The sequence below is a fragment of the Miniopterus natalensis genome, chromosome X, assembly GCF_054644295.1.
Source record: "Miniopterus natalensis isolate mMinNat1 chromosome X, mMinNat1.hap1, whole genome shotgun sequence".
Classification (NCBI taxonomy): Eukaryota; Metazoa; Chordata; class Mammalia; order Chiroptera; family Miniopteridae; genus Miniopterus; species Miniopterus natalensis.
The window spans coordinates 31,933,944-31,956,122 of NC_142103.1; the positions used below are offsets into that span (position 1 = coordinate 31,933,944).

The 22,179-nt window shown below is 39.3% G+C and overlaps 1 protein-coding gene across 1 annotated transcript in view; it reads right to left on the bottom strand.

The window, feature by feature from the left end:
* The window catches only part of DIAPH2 (diaphanous related formin 2), a 709,361-nt gene that overhangs the window by 360,666 nt on the left and 326,516 nt on the right, over positions 1 to 22,179 (bottom strand). The window lies entirely within an intron of this gene.

A 22,179-nucleotide genomic window follows, 5' to 3' on the forward strand; every position in this document is an offset into this window, starting at 1 on the left:
AACAAAAATGATAAAAGTGTTGTGCTGATAGGTTAATTTTATGGGCGATTTAAAACTCTGGTGTTGACATACATACTTATTAAGTGCTTGATTTTCAAAAACTTTTTAATTGTTGACTATTTAATCAGAATCAGGTCCATTATGTTAATTTCTGTTAAGAAATTTAGTAGAAACAACGGTTACATTTTAAAAAGATAAATAAAGCGTAACATTTCAGTTTAGTAAATATCTTGGTATCTTGGTCAAAATCAGAAAGAGCTACAGATAGAGTATGCATGTACTTTTTTTTAACTTGCCTGAGGATATATTTTACTGAGGATTTTAGAGAGAGGGAAAGGAAGGGGGGGAGAGAGAGAGAGACACATTCATCAGTTGCCTCCCATACTCCAGTACAGCCCCCCACTGGGATCAAACCCACAACCTAGGTATGCGCCCTGACTGGGAATCGAACCAGAAACCTTTGGGTGCACGGAACTACGCTCCAACCAACTGAGCCATACCAGCCAGGGCTGCACATACTTTTTTAGAACTATAATATTCCCTTTGAAGCATGGGCAAACATGGCCAAGGGCCTGTCTTTCAAGCTAAGAAGTACCTTAGTTGGTACAAGAGACAAATTGCTAAATCTGTATTGCAATATTTATTTTTTTTGAAAAACCTCATACAGAGTCCGTTTTAGGGCTTCAAACCGGAAGGGACTGACTAATCCTATCAAATACGTGGTCTTGTTTATTTTTCTTTATGTATATGAGCCTTAGACCAATCACTTTAAAATAAAATTTTAATATTAAAATTTAAGGGGAAAGAAGTTTTTCCTATGAACATATATTTACTTTGTATTATCATATCTTCAGTCTCTCTTACCACGAATACCCCATTCGCACATTAGCCGCTGTCTCTGTCTCTCAGGACCTACAGTGTTCAACGTCAGCATGGAAGGCAAAAAAGAACATTTGCCTCCATCAATTCTAATGGCTAATGGCATTTACCCAATAATTTGCTCTTCCAAGTGGACTAGTTGGATATATACATCTCTTGGGGTAGTATAAAAGTAACCAGCCCAGCCAGGGGTGGCTCAGGGGTTGAGCGTCGACCTAGGATACAGGCGATCGAGGGTTCAATTTCTGGTCAGGGCACATGCCCGGGTTTCGGGCTCGATCCCCAGTGAGGGGCATGCAGGAGGCAGCCGATCAATGACTCTCTCATCATTCTCATCATTGATTTTCTCTCTCTCTCTTTCTCCCTCTCCTTTCCTCTCTCTGAGATCAATAAAGATATATTGAAAAAAAAAAAAAAAAAAGTAACCTAATCTGAGTTTGTGCAAAATTACTTCCAAAGTATTTGGGTTTGTATATCAAGAAATAAAACTGATCTCCATTTGATATCTGGTTAACTAGAAATTATGTTAATTTCACATGAACATCAAATATTCCAATAAGAGTTGCCCAGACTGCCTAAGTCTCAGCGGTGACTGCACACATGGCAAGGTATGCTGCACAGGAGCCCAATGCCTTTCTGCATCAGTGCCTGTGCTTCCCTCTTTCCCTCTCACCAGCCATAGAGAGACAGGGATGAGGGACACAGCGCTTTTCTTTATACGATAAAAAGAATGAACAAAACGGTCACCCTACAGTCCTCTGTCTTGGATAGATTTCCAAACAGTAAAAACATCAATAGTTCCAGAAATCAGAAATATCTGAAAGAGTTCAAAACGGTTTATAAGATTTTAATGAGCTGAGTTATCAACAAATGAGAACAATAAAAGTAAGAGAGTAATTCACTGCCTTCACTGATAAAGTGCCATCAGTTAATAAACCATGCAGCGGTTTTAATTGTAATCATCTGACCAATAAATGTTATACATAAAGATTAATAACTGAATTTATACTAACTGTAGCTACCTAATCTTTAATAACTTCCTGAAATGGTACATGAATACAAAATAGCTTTAACAGAATAACACCTATTTCTGTACTGCATTCCGATCATTTCTCTCTTTTCTAATAAATGAGTGCTATGTTATGAAAGATAATATTTATATTGACTTGTTCAATACATTTCCAAGACTTTATTGATTTTTTTTGAGAGAGAGAGAGAGGGATAGAGAGATAGAAACATGGATGAGAGAGAAACATCATCGAATGGCTGCCTCCTGCATGTCCCCTACTGGGAGTTGAGCCTGCAACCGGGGCATCAATGGGAATCAACAGGTGACCACTTGGTTCCTGGGTAAGATGCTCAACCACTAGGTCAGGCCATTTCCAAAACTTTAGTTAGGCAGATAGCAAAATATCTGAACAACTAACTGCCATGTAAAATGTATTTTAAAAATTTTAAATACTCTCATTCAAGCCTGAAAATGTGAGTACTTCACCCTGTCTTTGAAATCAGGGGTTTGAGCACACAGCAGCCAGCACACTGCCAGAGAGCCTGAGGAAACAACATTTTAATCATCACCGTCAGTCACACTCAATCTTTCCGTGAAGGACCCCTTCTGTCGGTAATTTTCCCTTCTGCTGAGATTTAAGCCTATTTCTTCTTGCTCTGGCATCAGTGGGGACAGAAAAGAACTGACCGCTAGCCTCCGTATAAACCACCTTTCATAGAGTGCAAGTTCCCTTCTCATGTGTCCTGTTCTCTAAACCAGCGATTTTCACCTTTGTCATCTCGTGGCACATACAAACTAATTACTACAATTCTGCAGCACGCCAAAAAATAGTATATTTTCTGTCGATCTGACAAAAAATATCTATATAATTTTGGTTCATTCACACCAGACGGCTACTGACTGCTGCATTAGCTGTTGTCATTTTTTTATTTAACAGTCTAAAGGAAAAGAGGCCAGTGCCCCCGACTAAATAGTCAGGTATTGCATGTTTTCAAAATTCTTGCTGCACAGCGGTTAAAAGTCACTGCTCTAAACCAAACAATTGAAGTTCTTTTAACCTCCATACAGATGTTAGTTTTCAAGTGTTTATGAAACATTTCATTTTCATTTTTGTAATGAACTAACTTTAATAATACATTAATTTTACTTATAAATTAATTATAGCTTATATATCATGGAACACATATGAATGGAATATTCTACACTCTATATTTTTAAGAATGGGATAGATTATAGCATATATGTATGAATAATTAGAATCCACTCCAAGTTTCCATTGCAGGGTTCCCATCATCTATTAGGAAAGCATGCGAACGTCTCGGTTTTGCTCAGAAGGCCCTTGGCGAGCTGGTCCTGGCCTGCCCTTCTAGCCTGTCCCTGCTGCATACTTCTCTTCAGGCGGCCTGCAGCTGCTGGACAGACCAGGCAGAGTCTAGCACTGTGCTCTGCACATCCTGTTCTCTTTCTAGATTCCCCTTCCTTCTGCCTCTTTTGTGAATTCCTACTCATATTTCAGGACCATTCAACCACCACCTCCTTTCTGAAGAAGTCTATCAGGAGTAATCTGGACCTATGTTTGCAAAGCTCCTTCATTATATACCTTTCAATAGTCACGTCTTCCAGTCAATATACACCCTTTTAATTGCAGAAGCTCAGTTTCACTGATTTTTTTTTCAATCCACCGTACCAAGGAGAATGCTGGAACATACGAGGTAGGTGGTCAATGTTTGTGAATGAAGATTTTCCTCCACATAAGCTCACCTGTGTGAGCTATAGGGCAATACTTCTAAATTAAACTCTACTTGTGTGCGTGCATGTGTGTGTGTGCATACCAACATATACACAAAGAGGTTGACTACAGAGCTAGATTTTTCAAGGACAACCTATTTGTTGAGAGGTGGCAGTGAATTCCAGAATAAAGTTGTAATGTGCCCCACAGGAAGTGGAGCACCATACGTTTGTAAGGGGAGGCATGTTAGGAGCAAAGCAATTATGAATGATCCACAGTCAATGATCTACTGTGGGTTTGGGGCTGTGCTAGAAACTAGGGATGCGATAAATCTCAAGGAGGTCAGAATTTAGGATAAAACACGAAATTATAAAGAGAGGCAATGTAAAAAAGTAACTTCACAGCAAATGGTATAACTGAAATGATAACTAGGGTATATGTAAGAAAGACAAAGACAAATTCAAGACACATTGTGCAGACAAACGTGATTAAGTCAGTGCAAAGAAATATTTGGAATGAGGAAAAGGGACAAATCACTCTTTTAAGTTGTGGTGGTTAAAAGAATGGCTGTAGCATGTCGGTAACAAGGAAAGCTACGACTCTAGAGTGAGCTGGCTTTAGGAAAGAGTTAACAGCTCATCTTTTACATATAAGTGGCAGCTACATGGAGATAGTCTATGAGGTGGTCATGGCCATTCCACACTCTCTGCTTCACTTTACCCTATGTGATTTAGTCTAATTATGCTTTTTAAACACCCAAATGACCATGCCACTCTCTTCCTTCAAAAAACTCAATGGTTCTCTGCAACTCATATAATAAAGTTCAACTTTCTAATCAGAATAGTTATTAGCACAGATTTTCAATTCAGACAGAACTGAGTTTGCACCCTGACTGTATCATTCACTAGGTGTGCGACCTTGGGCAAGTTACCTAAACACTATATACCTCAGCTTTCCCATCTATAAAATGGGCATGAAATAATACTTGTGCTCACAGACTTGTACAACCGAGTAAGACAATATTTTATTATGACCATATAAAATATGATTATCCAGGTTAGAAGCGATGTGAGCCTGCTTTAGCTTCCCATCCTCACACAGAGCAAGTCATTAGCATAACCTCAAAAGCCCCTCTGTGCTCTGGGCCCCTGCTGCCACCATGATCGTATCTCTAGCTCTGGCTATTATCTCACCACCCCCCTTCAGCCATGCTGGCCTCCTAGCTGCTGGTCCTTGGGTTCACCAGGCATGTATGTCACCCTGAGCCTTTACGAGTGCTTTTTCTCTGCCTGGAAGGTTTCGCTTTTACTCACCTGTACGCTTCCCCTTTGGTCAAGATCTGTTCTTAAAAGTCACTTTCTCATCTGGTCTTTCATGGCCACTCTATCTAAAATTGTAATCTACTCTCTAAACACCTCTTACTTCCTCCCTCTTTTCTTTCTTTTCATAGCAATTATCTCAAATATACTGTACACTCTGTTTACTTATTTATTGAACATCTCTTTCCACTAGAATGTCAGCTACATAGTACACAGCTTTTTGGGGAGGGTCTTCTCTGCTCACTTTTACATACCCAGCACCCAGAACAATGGCTGGCACATAGTCAGCACTTAATACCGTCATACATATTAGATGAATGCACAAAATGGATGAGGACTTCTCTCCATTTGCTAATGCTCTCCTCACCTTAGATGTCCGTCTTCCTTCACCAGGTGGTAGTGTACTACTCCCCCTTTAGCGGGGAGGGGACCAACATTTGCTACCCACCTACCATGTGCCCATGGGCCAGGCGCTTCCATAAGTACCTTATGTGCATCACTTTTTAAAAGTTCTCAAAACAATTTAGTGAATTAGTTATGAATATGCCCATTTTAGAGATAAGGGACTAGGCACGGAGTACTTAAGTTGCTTGACCATACAGGTCATACAGTTAAGTGGAGTTGGTGCCAGGGCATGGCATGGTACAATCTTATGTAACTGAAGCACGCTGAGTGTTTGATAGGTACAGGGCAGAATTAAGTGGCACGGCTGATGAAGGCGTGTGGAGAGAGACAGAAGTAGGGGAGGGGTTCTGGAGGGGTGCTAATGAGCCTTCCTCAACTTCCTGGAACCGAATTAATAAATTCTGATTTGGTTTTCCCACAGTGATTTATATATACTCCAGTTACAACATTGTCCTGCAATGTATAATTGCGTTCATGCAATAGGTCTCACCTACCAGATTACGAACTCCTTAAAAATGAGAACGGTATCAGTTCTGTTCCATAGATGTCCACTGAATGAGTAAATGTGTGAGAGAGGCCAAAGATAATAAGGACGAATTTGAGGATTAGAGAAACCTTCAGTGACCTTCAAGCACAGTTTCAATACAGTGCCGGGGTGCAAAATTAAAAAGAATGGACAGCCAGAAAGGGGAGGAAATGTGTAAGTTAATTCACTCAAAATACTGACTGTAGATAATATAACTAGGCCATAGTTAGAGGGGGCAGCCAAGCCAACAGCTAGAAAATAGTGAGGCTAGTGACAAATGTTATTACAACTAATTCTCCAGGATAAGTTCAGCATAATTAGGCCTGAGGGGATGAAGCAATGGAAGAGCTAAGAATTAAAAACCCTGAGAAGGATGGCTGGATGGGCAATGACCACCTCACTGCTCTCAAACCATGGTCCTTGAACCAGCAGTATCAGCATCACCTGGGAACTTGGTAGACATGCAAATTTGGGGGCCAAATACCAAATCCACTAAATCAGAAACTGAGGTTGGTGTCTATCCACCTGTGCTTTTAACATGCTGCAAAACAAGTCTGGCATCACCTCCAGGTGATTCTGATGAAGGCTATATTTTGAGAACCACTGAGACTTCCTTGAAGGAAATTTCCAGTCAAAAAGATGCTTGGCAACTGCCCACAGCTCACCTGGGCCCTCTTATAATAATTACCTTTACATATAACAAGTGAAAGTGTCGACATAATTTCAAAGCGTAGTGTCAATTTAAAACTAGAGAAGAACTGTCTAGCAAATTGTGGCATCTGAAGGACAGAATCACTGTGAATGTTCTTATAATTAATTTACATGAAAATTACACTGATTGGTAGCATAATTTACCGTGTAGTTATCCAAGAGCAGATGACCCAAACAATATGATCCATGCTGTGACAATTCGAACACATTCGTAAGTCTTCAAAACTGTTCCTCATCCCTCACCTAGGACACTATTGAAAATGCACTTCCATGATGCTCTAGAGTGTCTTGTCTACTCGGTATAACTAGTGATGCACTAGAGAACCCAGCAGATCGTTTGTGGTTTTCAACTGTAAGTCAAGCTACAGACTCACTTTTTGTTTTAAATCCTAATCCGAGGATATTTTCTCCATTACTTTTCAGAGAGTGGAGTGGAAGGAAGGGAGGGAGGGAGAGAGAGAGAAACATTGATGTGAGAGACACACATTGATTGGTTGCCCCCCCTTCCTGCCCCAAACGTGCCCTGACTGGGCCCAGGGATCGAGCCTGCAACTGAGGTACGTGCCCTTGGCTGAAATTGAACCCAGGACCCTTCGGTCCGCAGGCTGACGCTCTAACCACTGAGCCAAACGGGCCAGGGCTACAGACTCACTTCCTACTGGCAAATCTGGTTGCTGCTTAAAGATCTACTGGAGAATTTTGAACGAGAATATCAAATTTTAGTTGCAGACATCAGGTTGCAATGCTTTCCATAGAAATCGTGCATTGCAAATACATTTCACCACTAACTTCAGGGCCTAATCCCTCTGTGTCCAGGAAAGCATCTGACAGACAGCGACACAACCAATATGCATGTATGTTGGCTTGTCCTTGGAGAGAAAGGAGTGAAATGCAGCGAAGGAATCTGCTTGAGCCATCGGAATGAGCCTGTCTAAACTACCAATATGATCAGATTATTCAATTTCATTTCTTTTCAATAAAAATTTTTCCCTAATCATGGCCTCTTTTCTCCGTATTATATCTGTATATTCATGGAACAGTTAATATTTAAGCAATCATCAATGCTCCAGTGCATATATCAAAACAACGACTACTGCTTGCCAGTCTTGATACAGCACATGAATTCTAATGTTAGTCTCTTTTATTTAAACAAAATGAAGTCTGTGCTCTCTGCCAAGGGTTGTTTACAAATTATTGCTTTCTTCAACACCACCACATACTGCAATAACATTGAAAATGATAATGCATTTTTAAGGATTGCAATTACCATAAAGACATTAGCTCTGTAGCTCCGACCAGCCAGGTTTAATACATGCTTTCCTGGTTTTATTTCTAAATCTGTCACCAAACATGGCTTTCTGGGCTCTACATGACCAGGGCTGATGCTAATTCAGCCAAAGGTAATTTACGGTGGAAAGATGTCTTAATTCTTTACATAGGCTTGATCGCCTGTTTCACACTCTTGATGTTGGTATTATAATGAGATTACCAACAAAACGGGAACAGATGATATCAATTGTGTAAAAGTCAAGTCATTTAAGGTTTTTACACTTGTTAGCTTAATTAATAGTAGCGATCTGTGAAAGGAGAGCTTAAACTTGAAACCATGACAACATTATATAGCATAAGGATTCATCTCGATGGTCACCTTTGGGCCCAGCAGGGCATTCGGGAGGCTAGTTTCCCAGAGAAGAGAAATGTTGCTTTCTTGCTCTCCCTGCTCCACCTCTCAGTATTTTCCCTTCTAGCTCCACTTATTCAAGAAGAATGCCCTGCATATATGCATTAGCCTGAAAGAGCCAGGCGCAGTGGCAAATCAACAACCATTTGTTCTTATTTTAGGAAAGGCCGGAGAGAATTAATGAATTATGTCTATACTTTAAAAGGAAACGCTGGACTGGTACTTTAAAGTGCTCTTAGTTAATCAACCTGTCTATAGTGGGCTTACCAGAGAGAAGGTCCTCTGAGAACAGTTTTAACAAAAATCAAATTATTTTAAATTGATATAGAAATAGTTTGCAAGCATGAATATCTCTAAGGTGTTAAGTGGTTTCTTCTCAGAAATGGCTTCAGCATTTAACTGCAACTTTTTGTATTGTCATGAGTATTTTACTTAACAAAACTGTTTTATATGTATGAGGTTTGAGAGTGGGAAGAATAGTTTTTGGGTTTGTTTTTTTCTGTATATAGCTTTAAAGATGATCACCACTACCAAAAAGGTGTATAAAACTGATCTTAGCGCCCGGCCTGCGTGGCTCAGTGGTTGAGAGTCGACACATGAACCATGAAATCGAAGTTCGATTCCTGGTCAGGGCACATGCCTGGGTTGTGGGCTCAGTACCCAAGTAGAGGGCGTGCAGGGAGCAGCCAATCAATGACTCTCTCAGCATTGATGTTTCTCTCTCTGAATTCAATAAAGACTTTTTTTTTTTTAGAAAGCTGATCTTGCTAGGTATATATACTGTAAATAAATCACAGTTGGTGGTTCAACATTAATGATGTAAGTTATTTAAGAACTCTGAAGGTCTAAGACACCTAATATTTGGTAAAGCATAATTAGAATTTAGCACTGAGGAGCAGCGATTCAGGGGTGAGTTACACAACTATGCTGATGTTTGTAGCTATTTCCATTCACTCATTTGTACTACTGTGTACTATTCTACCATATGAATATAAATAATTTTATAGAACTGATATTATTACATACTTGATATTACCAGGTTTTTAAAATTTTGCCAAGCTCATGGGTATGAAATATCTCATTGTGGTTTAATTATAGGTCTGAATGTAGAATGGTACAGGCACTTTGGAAAATGGTATCTTTTAAAATTAAATCTATGCTTTCCATGTGACCCAGTAGTCCCATTCCTACATACTTATCCAAGATAAATGAAATTTGTTTATACATGAATATTAATAGTAGCATTATTTGTAACAGCCAAAAAGTAGAAACAACCCAAATGTCCATCAACCGATGAATGGAAACAAATGGGATATATCCATACAGTGGAATATTATACAGCAATAAAAATGAACTACTGATATATGAAACATTATACTAAGTGAAAATCATACCAAACACAAAGTAACACAAAAGACAGCATTACTGGATGATTCCATTCATATGAAATTCTAGAAAAAAGGCAAAACTATACTAACAGAAAGCAAATTAGTAGTTTCCTAGAGCAGGGAGCGGGAACTGATTGCAAATGGTCATGAGGAAACTACACAGGTTTATGGAACTGTTTCGTATCTTGATTGTGGTGAAGGCTACAGAGCTGTACACAAATAACAGAGTTCATCAAACTGTATCCCTAAAAACAAGCACATCTGATTATGTCAGTTACACTTTGGTAAAATCACTTCTAAAAATTACAGGTTAATTTCAAATCTCTCTCGGTCATGAACATATTTTACTTCTGAAAATGACAACACAACAAAGTCCTAAGGAGATGCTTTCAGGAGTGGATGACTACACTGGCCTCTCACTGACTCCCTGAAGCCTGAAATTAGCAAACACAGAGGGATCAGAACGGACTGGGCTATGATTGATGGAAAACCCTTGGCATTTTGCCTCCACATCTCTCCCCAAATGCTTTTCCACTTTCCTCAGCATAGGTTTCCTAGTAAAATATTCTGTTTTAAGATAGGTAGCTAAAAAAAAAAAAAAAAAAAGATAAGTAGCTATTTCCTTGAATTTTAAAATGGAATTCCTTCCTCCAAACAGCCTCTGAATAGCTTGTATTTCCTTGTAGCAAGTTGCTTGGCTCCTAGAGCATAAGTAGTGACTTTCTTCATACTTATTTAACTTATCTGTAAAATCTCATGACATCCTCTTACTAAAGGAAATATTATTTGATTTTTTTTTTTGGTGCCCAATTAGTGAATCAGGAAAGGTTCAAACATACAAGAGTCACACAGTAGTACCATTATCTTACTGTTTGTGAATAGGTACTGATTAAGTTTGTCCAAAATTAAAAATAATAACATCTAATTGTAGTACAAAGTAGGTAGGAACTTATGAGAAGATACTTTAGTATAGCATGAAAAGGGAGGAGAGTATCCTGAGAATGCAGATACTAAAAAAATAGCAGTGTGGTGACTGGGGGAGGGGGTGGAGGTAGAAGAGGGCATTGAGGACATAAATGGTGATGGAAAAAGTAAAACAAAATAAAATACTAAAAAGTACACACAAAAAAGAGAAAAAAATGGCAAGGCTTTGTGTTTGTCCCCATGACAGAGTCAGAAAAAGCAAAATCTAAGCGGCTGTTTGGGGGACACATACATGGGGCTGGCGGTGTGCTTTTCCTTTGTAAAGATGTGCGGCAGCCTTCCAGCATGGGCTACCGTGGAACAGAGTGTGCTATTATCTTGCAGCTAGGTAACCAGCATTTATATAGCAACATAGATTGGGTTTGAGTATGCTATTACATAAAAGTCATCTGCACACCTCCAAACCCTGCCGGACTTCCCCCTATTTCCCTCCCTGCCTCTTGTGTGTGTGTTTTTGTGGAGGTTTTGTTTGTTTCTGTGGCCCAGAACTTGAGTAAATTATATTCAAACTGTAGGCCATTTCTTGACCTTCTTTAAGGGCATTTATTTGCCACAGATTCTTTCTAAAATACTCACTGTCATATCCCATTTATTTGCCTATTTAATTTTATGTTTTACTTGAGCTTATTGGGGTGACACTGGTCAACAAAATTATACAGGTTTCAGGTGCACAATTATACAACACAGCATCTCTACACTGTATTGTGTGTTCTCCACCCCAAGGCAAGTCTCCGTCCATTCACCATGTATTCCTCTAAGGCCCTCAAGGACTGAAGATGTATGTTTTATTTCTCTTTCTACCTGCAAATTATCTAGCACAGGTTTCCACAGAAAGTAAGTGCTCAATAAATATGGCCCACTTGCTGCCCGATTCCAAGCTAGAGAGTATTTATATATACAGTTGATCCTTCCTTTGACAACATGGGTTTCAACTGTGTGGGTCCACTTAGATGCAGATTTTTCTCAAAAAATACAGTCGGCCTAAACTCTGGTTTCCCAGCCACAGATCAATAATACAGTTTTTGATACGTGGTTGGTTGAATCCGCGGATGCTAAGGGCTGACTTTAGAGCCAAAAGATATATGCAAATTTTCTACTGTAAAAGTATCTGCACCAACAACCCCCTCGTTGTTCAAGGGTCAGTTGTACATAAACAGTTCTTAGATACCCTAAAATTGTCACAGAGATAACTGGATGTTCAGAGTTTTATCTGAATATTAACTGCTGCTTTATAAACCCCCTTCCCTGGCTCTCAGCCCTGCTTCTTAAAGTTATGCCAGGCCTTCACCAGTATGGCTTCCTGTGACAGAAGAATCCCTTTCTAAGATGATCAGTCACATTTGGTAACAGTAGCCACATTTTTTGAACAACAGTCTCATACAGGGTCGAAATCCTCTTCAAACAGAGCTTTCATAGAGTAAAAAGGCATTTGTTTTCAAACTTACTAATTATATTCACTAAATGCTGCTCATGTTGTCAACTTTCCCCCACTGTGAGAATTACAAAATCAGCCATAAGATTAAACTCAGAAAATGACTACGGCAATTCACAGAATACTAAGCCAGCTGGGTTCATTTAAATCCTCGATGGAAACACTTTGTGGCGAACCAAGGAAGACCTACAGCTAGTCCCATAAATCATTTTTTTTTTTTGTCTGCTCCAGTGCTGAAATTGTTTATTGCTACTCCTGATATATGGAGAACTCATCAAGAACCAAAAAAAAAAAAAAAAAAAATGGGACGGTTTTTTGTAAACTAGAGAATTACTCATCTCTCCTAGCCATACTAACCCAACAAAACAGTTAACTGTATCCATTGTTTACTTAGTCCCAATGACATCAACAAGTATAGTTACGGCAAAATATTAAGTTATGGGGTGTGGTTTTTTAAAGATTTCTTAAATTGGTTTTTAGAGAGGGAAAGGGAGGGGAAGGGGGGAAAGGGGGAGAGGGAGGGGGAGAGGGAGAGGGAGAAGGAGAGAAACATTGATGTGAGAGTGAGACCTCGATTGGCTGCCTCCTACACACCCCCTACCAGAGATGGAGCCCAAACCCGGGCCACGTGCCCTGACCAGCAATCAAATTTGTGACCTTTCAGTGCATGGGACAACACCCAACCGAGAGGCCAGGGCGTAAGTTGTGTTTTTTTATATCAGTGTGAGGATAAAATTACTTTAAATGGAAGAAAATACAGATGTATTCATCCTTTTTGTTTCCTTGAAATGCAACTGGATTTAATGAGTCATAAACCAACCCCTCACTAGTTTTAGTGACAAATATATATTGTGGGGGTTTTAATTATTCTAGTCAGAAGATAAGGACTATAACTTGGCAACTCTTTACTTTGCTTTTTTAAATGCTTCTGATAAGTTAGTCAATTTACGTATAAGACGACATATTTAATTCAGTCCTGCTTCTCTCTGATCATCCAATGCTGAAAATCATTCCTGATTATTTCTCACTCTTTCATTTGCTCTCTCTCTTATTCTAAGTCTCTGTGTCTTTCTTTCTACACACACACACAACACTTCTGGGCTTGGTCTGGCTTTCAATTCCTTTTCCTTGGTCCTTTCCCTAATGTAAAATATTCAAAAACTAGAAAGTCTTCCGCACGCAAAAGGTTCAGGCATCTGCATGGGGCCGAGAGCCAGGCACAGCAAGCACACAAGGCAGCGTGCGCTGCACAGTCCTATTAGCCCCCAGCAAGCTCTCTGGGCACACGGGGCGCCCATCCGACTGTGACACAGAGTGAACCCCAGGGGTAGCGGCACAGGACTGACAATATTGATAATCACAGTTAAGGGCGTGAGGCTTGTGTGTGTGTCTGCTTAGAGGACAGAGCATTTTCACATATATAGGTAAAATGGAAAAAATGTTGAGGGGAAAAAACCGTCTCCAAAGCATTCAGTATTGACAGGGAATGCTAATGGAGTCTGCATCAGACAAATTACATTTACAAACTACTGTTCTCCAGGGAATTTAATAAACTGGAAATCGGGGGTGTAATGAAGTTTTCGCACAACCTATGGTGTTGTAAATGTGATAATATCTAAACAGATATAATCAAATTCTGAGAAAACAAACAAGTGCTGCATTTAAAGTATTAGCTGAGTAATTTGCACCAATGAATGTAAATTAATGACTACTTCATCTTAGAGAAAAATCTTTAAATTAGCTCGTGGGATATCTGTATTTTTAGAGGCAAGGAGGACAGGAAAGGTGTGTTTGCTTCTTTTAACCAGAACTCCAGTTTGCAAAGAAAGGTATTCTGAGGGACGCACTCTTTCATAACAACACCGACTTGAAGCAGTACATCCAGCAAGCTGGCTCATTTCTGTGCACAAGGCGCTCGTCTAGTTTCACCCCTGCTGGCGCCCCCGTGAGCCTTCTCTCCGTCTCGGTTCCATAATGAGGGCCGCAGAGCATAATCGGAAAGACATACTGCATCTCCACATTAGCACAAATCTAGAAAATTAGGTGACCATTTGGAAAAATGGAGAAAGCTACCTTAGAAGAAAGCGCTTCTAAAGACAAACACACACACTACCTTCATTAAGTTTTCTTCCTACTTAAGGAGTCAATCTGTATGTGCAGATCACTATATGAGAGAGAGAAGGGGGGGCAGCCACCCTCCATCTTAGTACCAGAAAAAGAGCTGATTTTTCTAACTGAATGACAGAGCACATGGTTCATGGGATTATAAACACAGGGAGCCATGATCAGAAGTATCCAATTTTTAGAGGGCTGAAATTTTTTTTTTTTTGAAAAATCAATATAATTGATAAAACTGTAGCCTAGGCTGATCAATTTTTAAAAGGCACAAATATCAATTTTAGGAATAAAACAAAAGACAGTAGTAGATATACTACAGACATTAAAAGAATATTATAAACAATTTATTCCAATAAATTTCACGATTTTGATGAAATGGACAAATTCTTTGACAGATACAGAACAACTAACCAACTGATGAAGGAAAGAACAGAAAATCTACCCTGGCTGAGTGGCTCAATTGGTTGGAAAGTTGTCCTGCACAGCAAAAGGCTGTGGGTTCGATTTCCAGTCAGGGCACATACCTAGGTTTCGGGTTCAATCCCTAGTCAGGGCAGGCAAAGGAGGTAACCAATCAATGTTTTTCTCTCATGTCGATGTTTCTCTCCACTCCCCCTCCTCTCTCTCTTAAATCGATAAATATATCCTTGGGTGAGGATTTAAATAAAAGAGAAAATCTGAAAAGGAGGGCTGCAACTTTTGAAAATTTATTTTACTTTTTCCATCACTATATATCCCCTCTATGCCCTCTTCCACCTCCACCTACCCCCGACCCCCACCATCATCACACTGTTGTCCATCTCCATGAGTTCTCTTTTTTTTCTTTTCTGCTCAATCCTTTCACCTCCCAGAACCCCCCCCCCCCCCCCCAGCACTGTCTGCCTGCTTAGAGGGCTGCACTTTTTAAAAAGGGAAAGAAAATCAGAAGAAGCCTGTGTTTTGTTCAGACTTTAAATGACATGAAGGGCACTGAAGGTGAGAACTTTGGGTTGGATTTCCGAGCTGGTATCCAAGCATCTTGATTGCTGGGGAAATGAGACGACTGAAGCAATATTTTAGTACTAACATTTTTGCCTATATGCACAAGTCCACATCCACTGATTAATAATACACGCTCCAGGATATATAACGAGTAACATATGGGAATTAAAAGATCTTATGGAGAATTGTTTCTTTAAAAATTAATTTAGTGTTCTATAAATTTAAAAACCCCCAGATTTATTGACTTAAGTAATATTGATGCTTGCTGCTTGAAAATTACAAATTTTGGTATATTGATTTACATGAAGAACTGCAGGGAGCAATAACCCCATGACACAACTACAGCAACTGAATCTAAAATGTCACCACTGACATTGTACCACAATGGTGCAACATTCATCTTTAAGCTCAAGAAACTATTCAGTGATTCTCAATGATGAGAGCCCATTAAGCACAATACAATAAAACACAATGGTCTTAAATAAAGGTCAACCATTAAATAAGTTGAACAAAGGAAACCATTTAAAATTAAGAATGATATTCTGTCCTTATGTCATTCTGGGGTGCTCAGTTATTGCAGAGGTCAAAAAATGGTGAATGTCCTTGCTTTGATGTAATATAATGAGGCACAGACAAACCCTTAACTCGAGAGGTTTGTGTCTACTGCTCATGAATTAGGAACAAACCGTACGGTGTGTCACTACATTACATGATGCCATTTTAAAATGCAAAGTACCATGAATGAGCTCCCGTGCATTTTGCTGTGGAATGGGATCTTAGATGAGAGATTACCCATTGAAAACTCTCCTGCAAACGGCCCCACAGGAAGGCAAGTTTAAAAGGCCCACAGGGAGAAAAAAGAAACTTCGGAAAGAGGACCCAGCATCCCATCCAACCCATACTTGGTAGTCTGTCTAATCTCCCTTACACAGAATTTTTCCAAAACAAATTCTATCCCTCAAAGAAAATTTCTTCTCAGCCAATTATCAATCACATCTCCCCCGAATTCAAATAATACTAAACACTGTCTGATTGGGAAAAACATATTTCAGTGAACCAAGAGACCATCAAGTTCTAAAAATAGCTCAAGCCACTGAATCATTTGATTCCACTCTGCCTGTGACCCTGAGTAAGCTGCCTCTCTGGAGAACAGATCCTCATTTGTAAGATGTTGAGAGCAGCAGCCAACCTTGCCTACACAAGCCATATATGCTCCGGGAGCCTATGCCTACAAAGCCAAGCGGCAGCTCTGTCACTATTCAGATTATTCTGTACTTTTAAAACATGTTTTTATTGATTTCAGAGAGAGAGGGAGAGAGAGAAACACCAAGGATGAGTCATTGATCGGCTGCCTCCTGCACGCCCCCTGCTGGGGATCGAGCCCGTAACCTGGGCGTGTGCCCCTCACCGGGAATGGAACAGCGATCTCCTGGATGCTAGGTCGACACTCAACCACTGAGCCATTCCATCCAGGCTATTCTGTGCTTTTTTATTAAAAATATATAGGCTCCATTGCCTGTATACATTAAAATTTATTCAAGGAAGAGAAAATTTCTATTAATATGCCTAGAATTATTTCCAATTCAATTGGAATTATAAAAGAGAGCTTGATTCCTCAAGCTACCAGAGTCAGGAAAATCCACACGTGATTTTTCCCATTTCCAGAACACTGCAAGTGGCAGTTGGTTCTGTAATGCTTCCTGGAAATGAGCTACAATAACCAAGCACTCCGTTCTAATGCAATGAGAGGCAGTTTGCTGCAAGGATTTGAACACAGAAAACCTAGCTTTAAGCCTGAATTTGAACATTTACTAGATTTTTAATCCTGAAAAATCACATAACCTCATTGGGCTTTAGTTTTCTAATTTGCAAATTGCAGTTAATAACAACTAACCTTCCTGAATGGCAAAGAAAGCACTTTAGAAAACTAAAAACACACCAACCAAATGTGTGGAGTACTGACCAGGAACCACTGATCTTTGCTAGGGTGCCTTTTAGCATACCCTATAGTAGTTATTTTCTAAAATATCTTTGGTTTTAAAATAATTGTCCCATATTTATTTCTCAACTCATATTTGAGAATCAATTGCTAGTTCTTATTTGTAGCAAACAATACATTTTTATGTTTTTACAAATAAATTGTAGCAAAGTGTTACAATTATATATTCAATAGTTTTGCTGGTAAAAACATATCCTTTATATCTGAGAGGTACTAAATTTTCTCACTTAAGAAACATTAATGCTTATTCTGAACATTCACAACAAATCCTTTATTTAGTCAAACTGCCTGGCTTTCATTCAGTGGTAATTTATGAAGGCTTCATATACAACCGACACAGGGGATGTAATGTGGAATAAAATAAACACCGAAACGCCACACATTCTGAGTCTTGGAAGACAAAGAGAAACGAAATAATTAAAGGGTGGACAGGTCTATGGTAATTGTCCTCACAATGTGCACTGGAAGCAAAGAAGAGCAAAAGGGCAAAAGCTAGGTGAAGAGAAGCAAAGGACATGATAAAAATGCAAAAGGCAAGCTGTTTTGGTTGCATGTTTAATAGAGAGAGAGAAAAGGCAATGGAGTGTAATGTGGCAGCCACGGCCCTAACTCTAGTTTCATAACTAAAGTGACCAACCTGGTTTGCCTGGGGCTCTCCCAAGTTTAGCACTGAAAATTCTGATACTTAGGAAAGCCCTCAGTCTTGGACTAACCAGGACAATTATAGGGTTAAATAAGGTCATAAAGGTAGGTCCTAATCTGATAGGATTAATATCCTTATAAGAAGAGACCTAGATCCCTCCCCCTCCCCATAAAAGGCAATATGAGAACTGGGCAAGATGATGTCTGTCTGCAAGGCAGAAGAGAGGCCTCACCAAAATCCCCCTAGGTTAGCACCTTGATCTTGGTTGTCCAGTCTCCAAAGCTGTGAGAAAATAAATTTCTGTTGTTTAAACCATCAACCTGTGGTATTGTTATGACAACCTGAGATGACCAATATACTAAGCAAAGTATTCCACTGTTCTGAGCATCAGTTTTCTCACCTGCAGACTAAAGAGGCTGGACTAGATACCTTCTGATGTTGAGATTCTAAGTTTATATGAACACAATCCACATGATTTCAGCTAAAAATGATTACACAGACTGAAATTTTTAGAGTGCATAGATATGGCTTTTTTCTTAGGTCTTTTGTAGATTTTCTCTTGCCTGACATATTTTCAGTCTTGCTTCCACTGACAGAAGTCATTTTCCTCCCAAATCACATCATCTGGTTCGTTTTCTTCTATGTCACAATGAAAGTGAACCTATTTAGTCTTCCTTCTTACAACTTCTATAGCAGAGGTGGATGCTGTCCTTTGTATACTAGGACGGTGCCTGTAACATTCTGTCATTTCTACCATGGAGTGACCTCGAGGAAATAAGGCCTGTCATGTGTCACTTATACTTCATATAAATGGTGACTCTTAGAAAAAAAAAGTAGCACAATTACATAATCATGTTACTCCCAGTGACCTAAAGATATCTAAAATTTTCTTTACAGTAAACCTAAATGTTTCCTTCAGCTTCTTTGTATGACATGATGTCACATCTATACAAAAGCACATCATCCCACTGTATTATAATTTGTTATCTCTAACTACAATCACTAGAAAATCACAGTACAGGCAAAGGAGATATTAACTCAAAGCAGAAAAAGAAAGGCTTTTGGTCTTCAGAAGCTATGAAATGGGCTGTAAATGATTTTCATGCGTGTGTGTGTGTGTGTGTGTGTGTGTGTGTGTGTGTGTATAGTCATGGAGATAAGGTATGCAAACTAGTATATAACTCTTTTCACAACCTGCCTACTAGTGTTATCACTTGTTTCCAAAATACACCCAACATTCCAGGCAGTGAGGTTTCCTCATTTGTTCTCAGGCACATGAGTATCCCTAGTTGTACGCCCTCATTAAAAAGAACTAGCATTTGTTTAATGTTACAATTTTTCAAGGAACTCTGACAAAGATCATTTTATTGGACTCTGAAAACAGCCCTATCAAAAAAGACAAAGGTCACAGTATTTCCTCACTCACAGATGAGGAAACTGAGGTTCAGGCAGCAGAAGTGATTTAGCCTTGAGCACTTGGCTAGTAATTAGCAAAATGGAAGCCAGCATGTAGGTTCTGAGCCCAGGGTCACCCTGTATTGCATGGCTTCAGCCCTTCATGTAGCGGAATTCTAACTATTCTTCAAGATCCTTCTGTTCCAAATTACCTTACTACCAACCTCCACCCCCATCATCAAAAATTCTTCCCTCCTCTGGGGTCCCGCCAATATCGCTGTCCTCTCAATGGCCATTGCTTTCTGTAATCATTGACAGTGGATCTTGTGATGTTACATAATACTCTATGTATATTTTCTGGCTACTCCTCTGCACTGCAAGCTTCCTGAAGTCTCTGGGTGTCTTCTGTATTGTAACATCCCCCTGGCTGTCAAAACCGACCATCTCTTTTGTTTTGCCTTACTTTCAGCCCGCCTGGTGTCCCTTCACCTGCCCCTAACCTTGGGTACCCCTCCCTTGGTTCACAGTGGCCTTTGGGGCATGGCCAAGCTTCCATCTCAGGTCGTCCAGCAGCACTGTCAATCAAGGAATTTTGCCCGCCCCCCCCTTGGACAAGGGGTGTTCCTGGAACCCACAGTAGGCCAATTAGTTTCTTTTCCTAATTAGAATTTGAATCAAAGGCAGGGAAAGAAAGAGAAAATACTTGGAGCTAATACACCCAAAAGGCAACTTCCTGAAAAGACTTTCGATTAATTCTTACTCCCTGCGTTCTCAAAGCTGCCACAGTTGTTCTTTTAAAGGCCAAGTTCTTCACCCTGTCCTCAGTTCCTGGCTGAGCTCCCTGATAGCCTCCCGGATCAATACCACTTTTTGCTTACATCAGGCAGCGTCACTTTCTGTTGCTTGCAAAGAACCCTATCTGATGCAGTACCCACAAAACTTAGCGCCCAGGGAGTGCTGAGTATTTTTAAATGCTCTGCTTTTATGCAGACTATATACGTTATTATATAGTGAAAACATAAACAACAAATGAACCTGCGGTGTGACACTGCTATTGGTTAGAACATTAATAACCAACAGGCAACCGTGGGACAAGCGGACACTGGGAACTCATCTGCATGGAAATGATTTTTACTCCAGTTCAGCACCCTGGTTTGGTGACTCACACAAGGTGATAATTCATTGCTGAAAATTAACAAAGCATTTTGTGGTGAGGGTAGGACTTAAAGTAAGGATCACCTTTAGTGACATTTAGGTTCACCCATCTGTTTTCCTTTTCCCCCTAAATATTACAGGAGCCAACTGTGACCATCTAAATTTTTAATACAACTTTACTACAAGATCCAGCTAATAAGGTGAACTGCTTTGGCCATGGCTCCTTTGAAACTAGGTGAATATTTTAATATACTCTATAGCTTCTCGTGAAAAAGTGTTGGATTGCAGTTTTAAATTCACTGAGAAAGAAAGTCATCATTAGAATAATTGAGGTAGTTGAATGGTATCATATTTAAAGCCTAATCAGTGCTCTACAAAGAAAGTTCCCTGAGCTACTTTTTAAGAAAAAAACTAACACTGAGAAAAATCAATCAAGTAATCTTTTATAATATAACTAGAATTCAACAGCAATTCTAGCTAATCACACATCAGTAGTTAGTTAATTCCGTTTTGAACAGATTACAAACCTAAGCTATTTCTATGTACTTCAGTAAATTTCTGTCATTTTAGACATTTACATCTACTCCGAATCCTTTGTATCCCAGGAACATCCTTTTAATCCTAGACATTATGGGAATATCATGCATACATATGCTAGCTCTCTTTCTTAATAACACGATAGAAATCCTGCTGAAAAAATGGGGGGTGGAGGGGTGAGGCTGTAAAACTTTCACCTCTTTCTCTTTGAGAACACCGATTACTACGTGATAGCATTTCCCACAAGATTGTTTTTTATTTCATTTGAAGTTGGCAAAAATCTCTGTGCCAAATCCTTTGAGCGTCCCTCCAGTGATAGATGTCAGCGCAGCGCTGTGTAGAAGAACTTGTATTTGACAGGGAGATGACAGGAAGGAGCCTCTCCCCCAACTCTGAGATGTAACTGTAAAATCTTTCTGTGAGGTTATCTTTTGTTCCTGTGTATAAATGACTTACTTGTTCTTGCTTCAAGAAAATCTGTTCGTGTAATTAATTTCAATGGTGTGAAGTTAAGACACTTAAAAAAGGTAGGTGTTTATCCAAATTAGGACAGATTATTTTAAATATTGCTTTATATGAATTAAATGTGAAATAGGTATACAATACAATCTTCCAATTACATTCTTTTAATTTCGAATATTTCTATAATTGCCAGCCAAGAAAACTTTAAGATTCACTCATTGTACATGTAGCATGTACTCTAAACAAGTAGCATCTTGGTAAAAGGTAATTTTATTATGAATATATGATATGAAGTACAATGAAAAAGTCTTAAATATTTGGTTTTGTCCTACAAGTCTGGCTCTGATTTATTCCAGCTTATTGCAAGCGTTGCCTTATACTCCCCAGCACTGTAAAATAATTTCACGAGTCCCCTAATTATCACAAGGAGGAGGAGTAAAAATGTTTTTGACAAATTTAACATTCTGGACAGTCTCCTTTCTCTCTTTCCTTATATCCCTCAAAAATAAAGCAGAAGCAAAACGACAGAATTCCATTATATGTCCTATTACCTACAAATGCTATTCTTTGCCTGAGCTGGAACTACCAGAAGCAGATCATTTTTGATACATATTAAAATGCTTGTCCGTGTAGATGTAATACGTATCTATTTAATGCATGAAGAGAGAAGAAATTTATATCCATTCCTAGATCTGGGATTCTTGTTATAATATACTTCAAGAACCAAGCAAAGTTCTGCAATGTTTTCAGATGTGAGAGAAAAAAGAGAATGGTGAAATGTCAAAGATAGATTGCTTGTTTTCAGATTTATTTTCGTCTCTGGCTT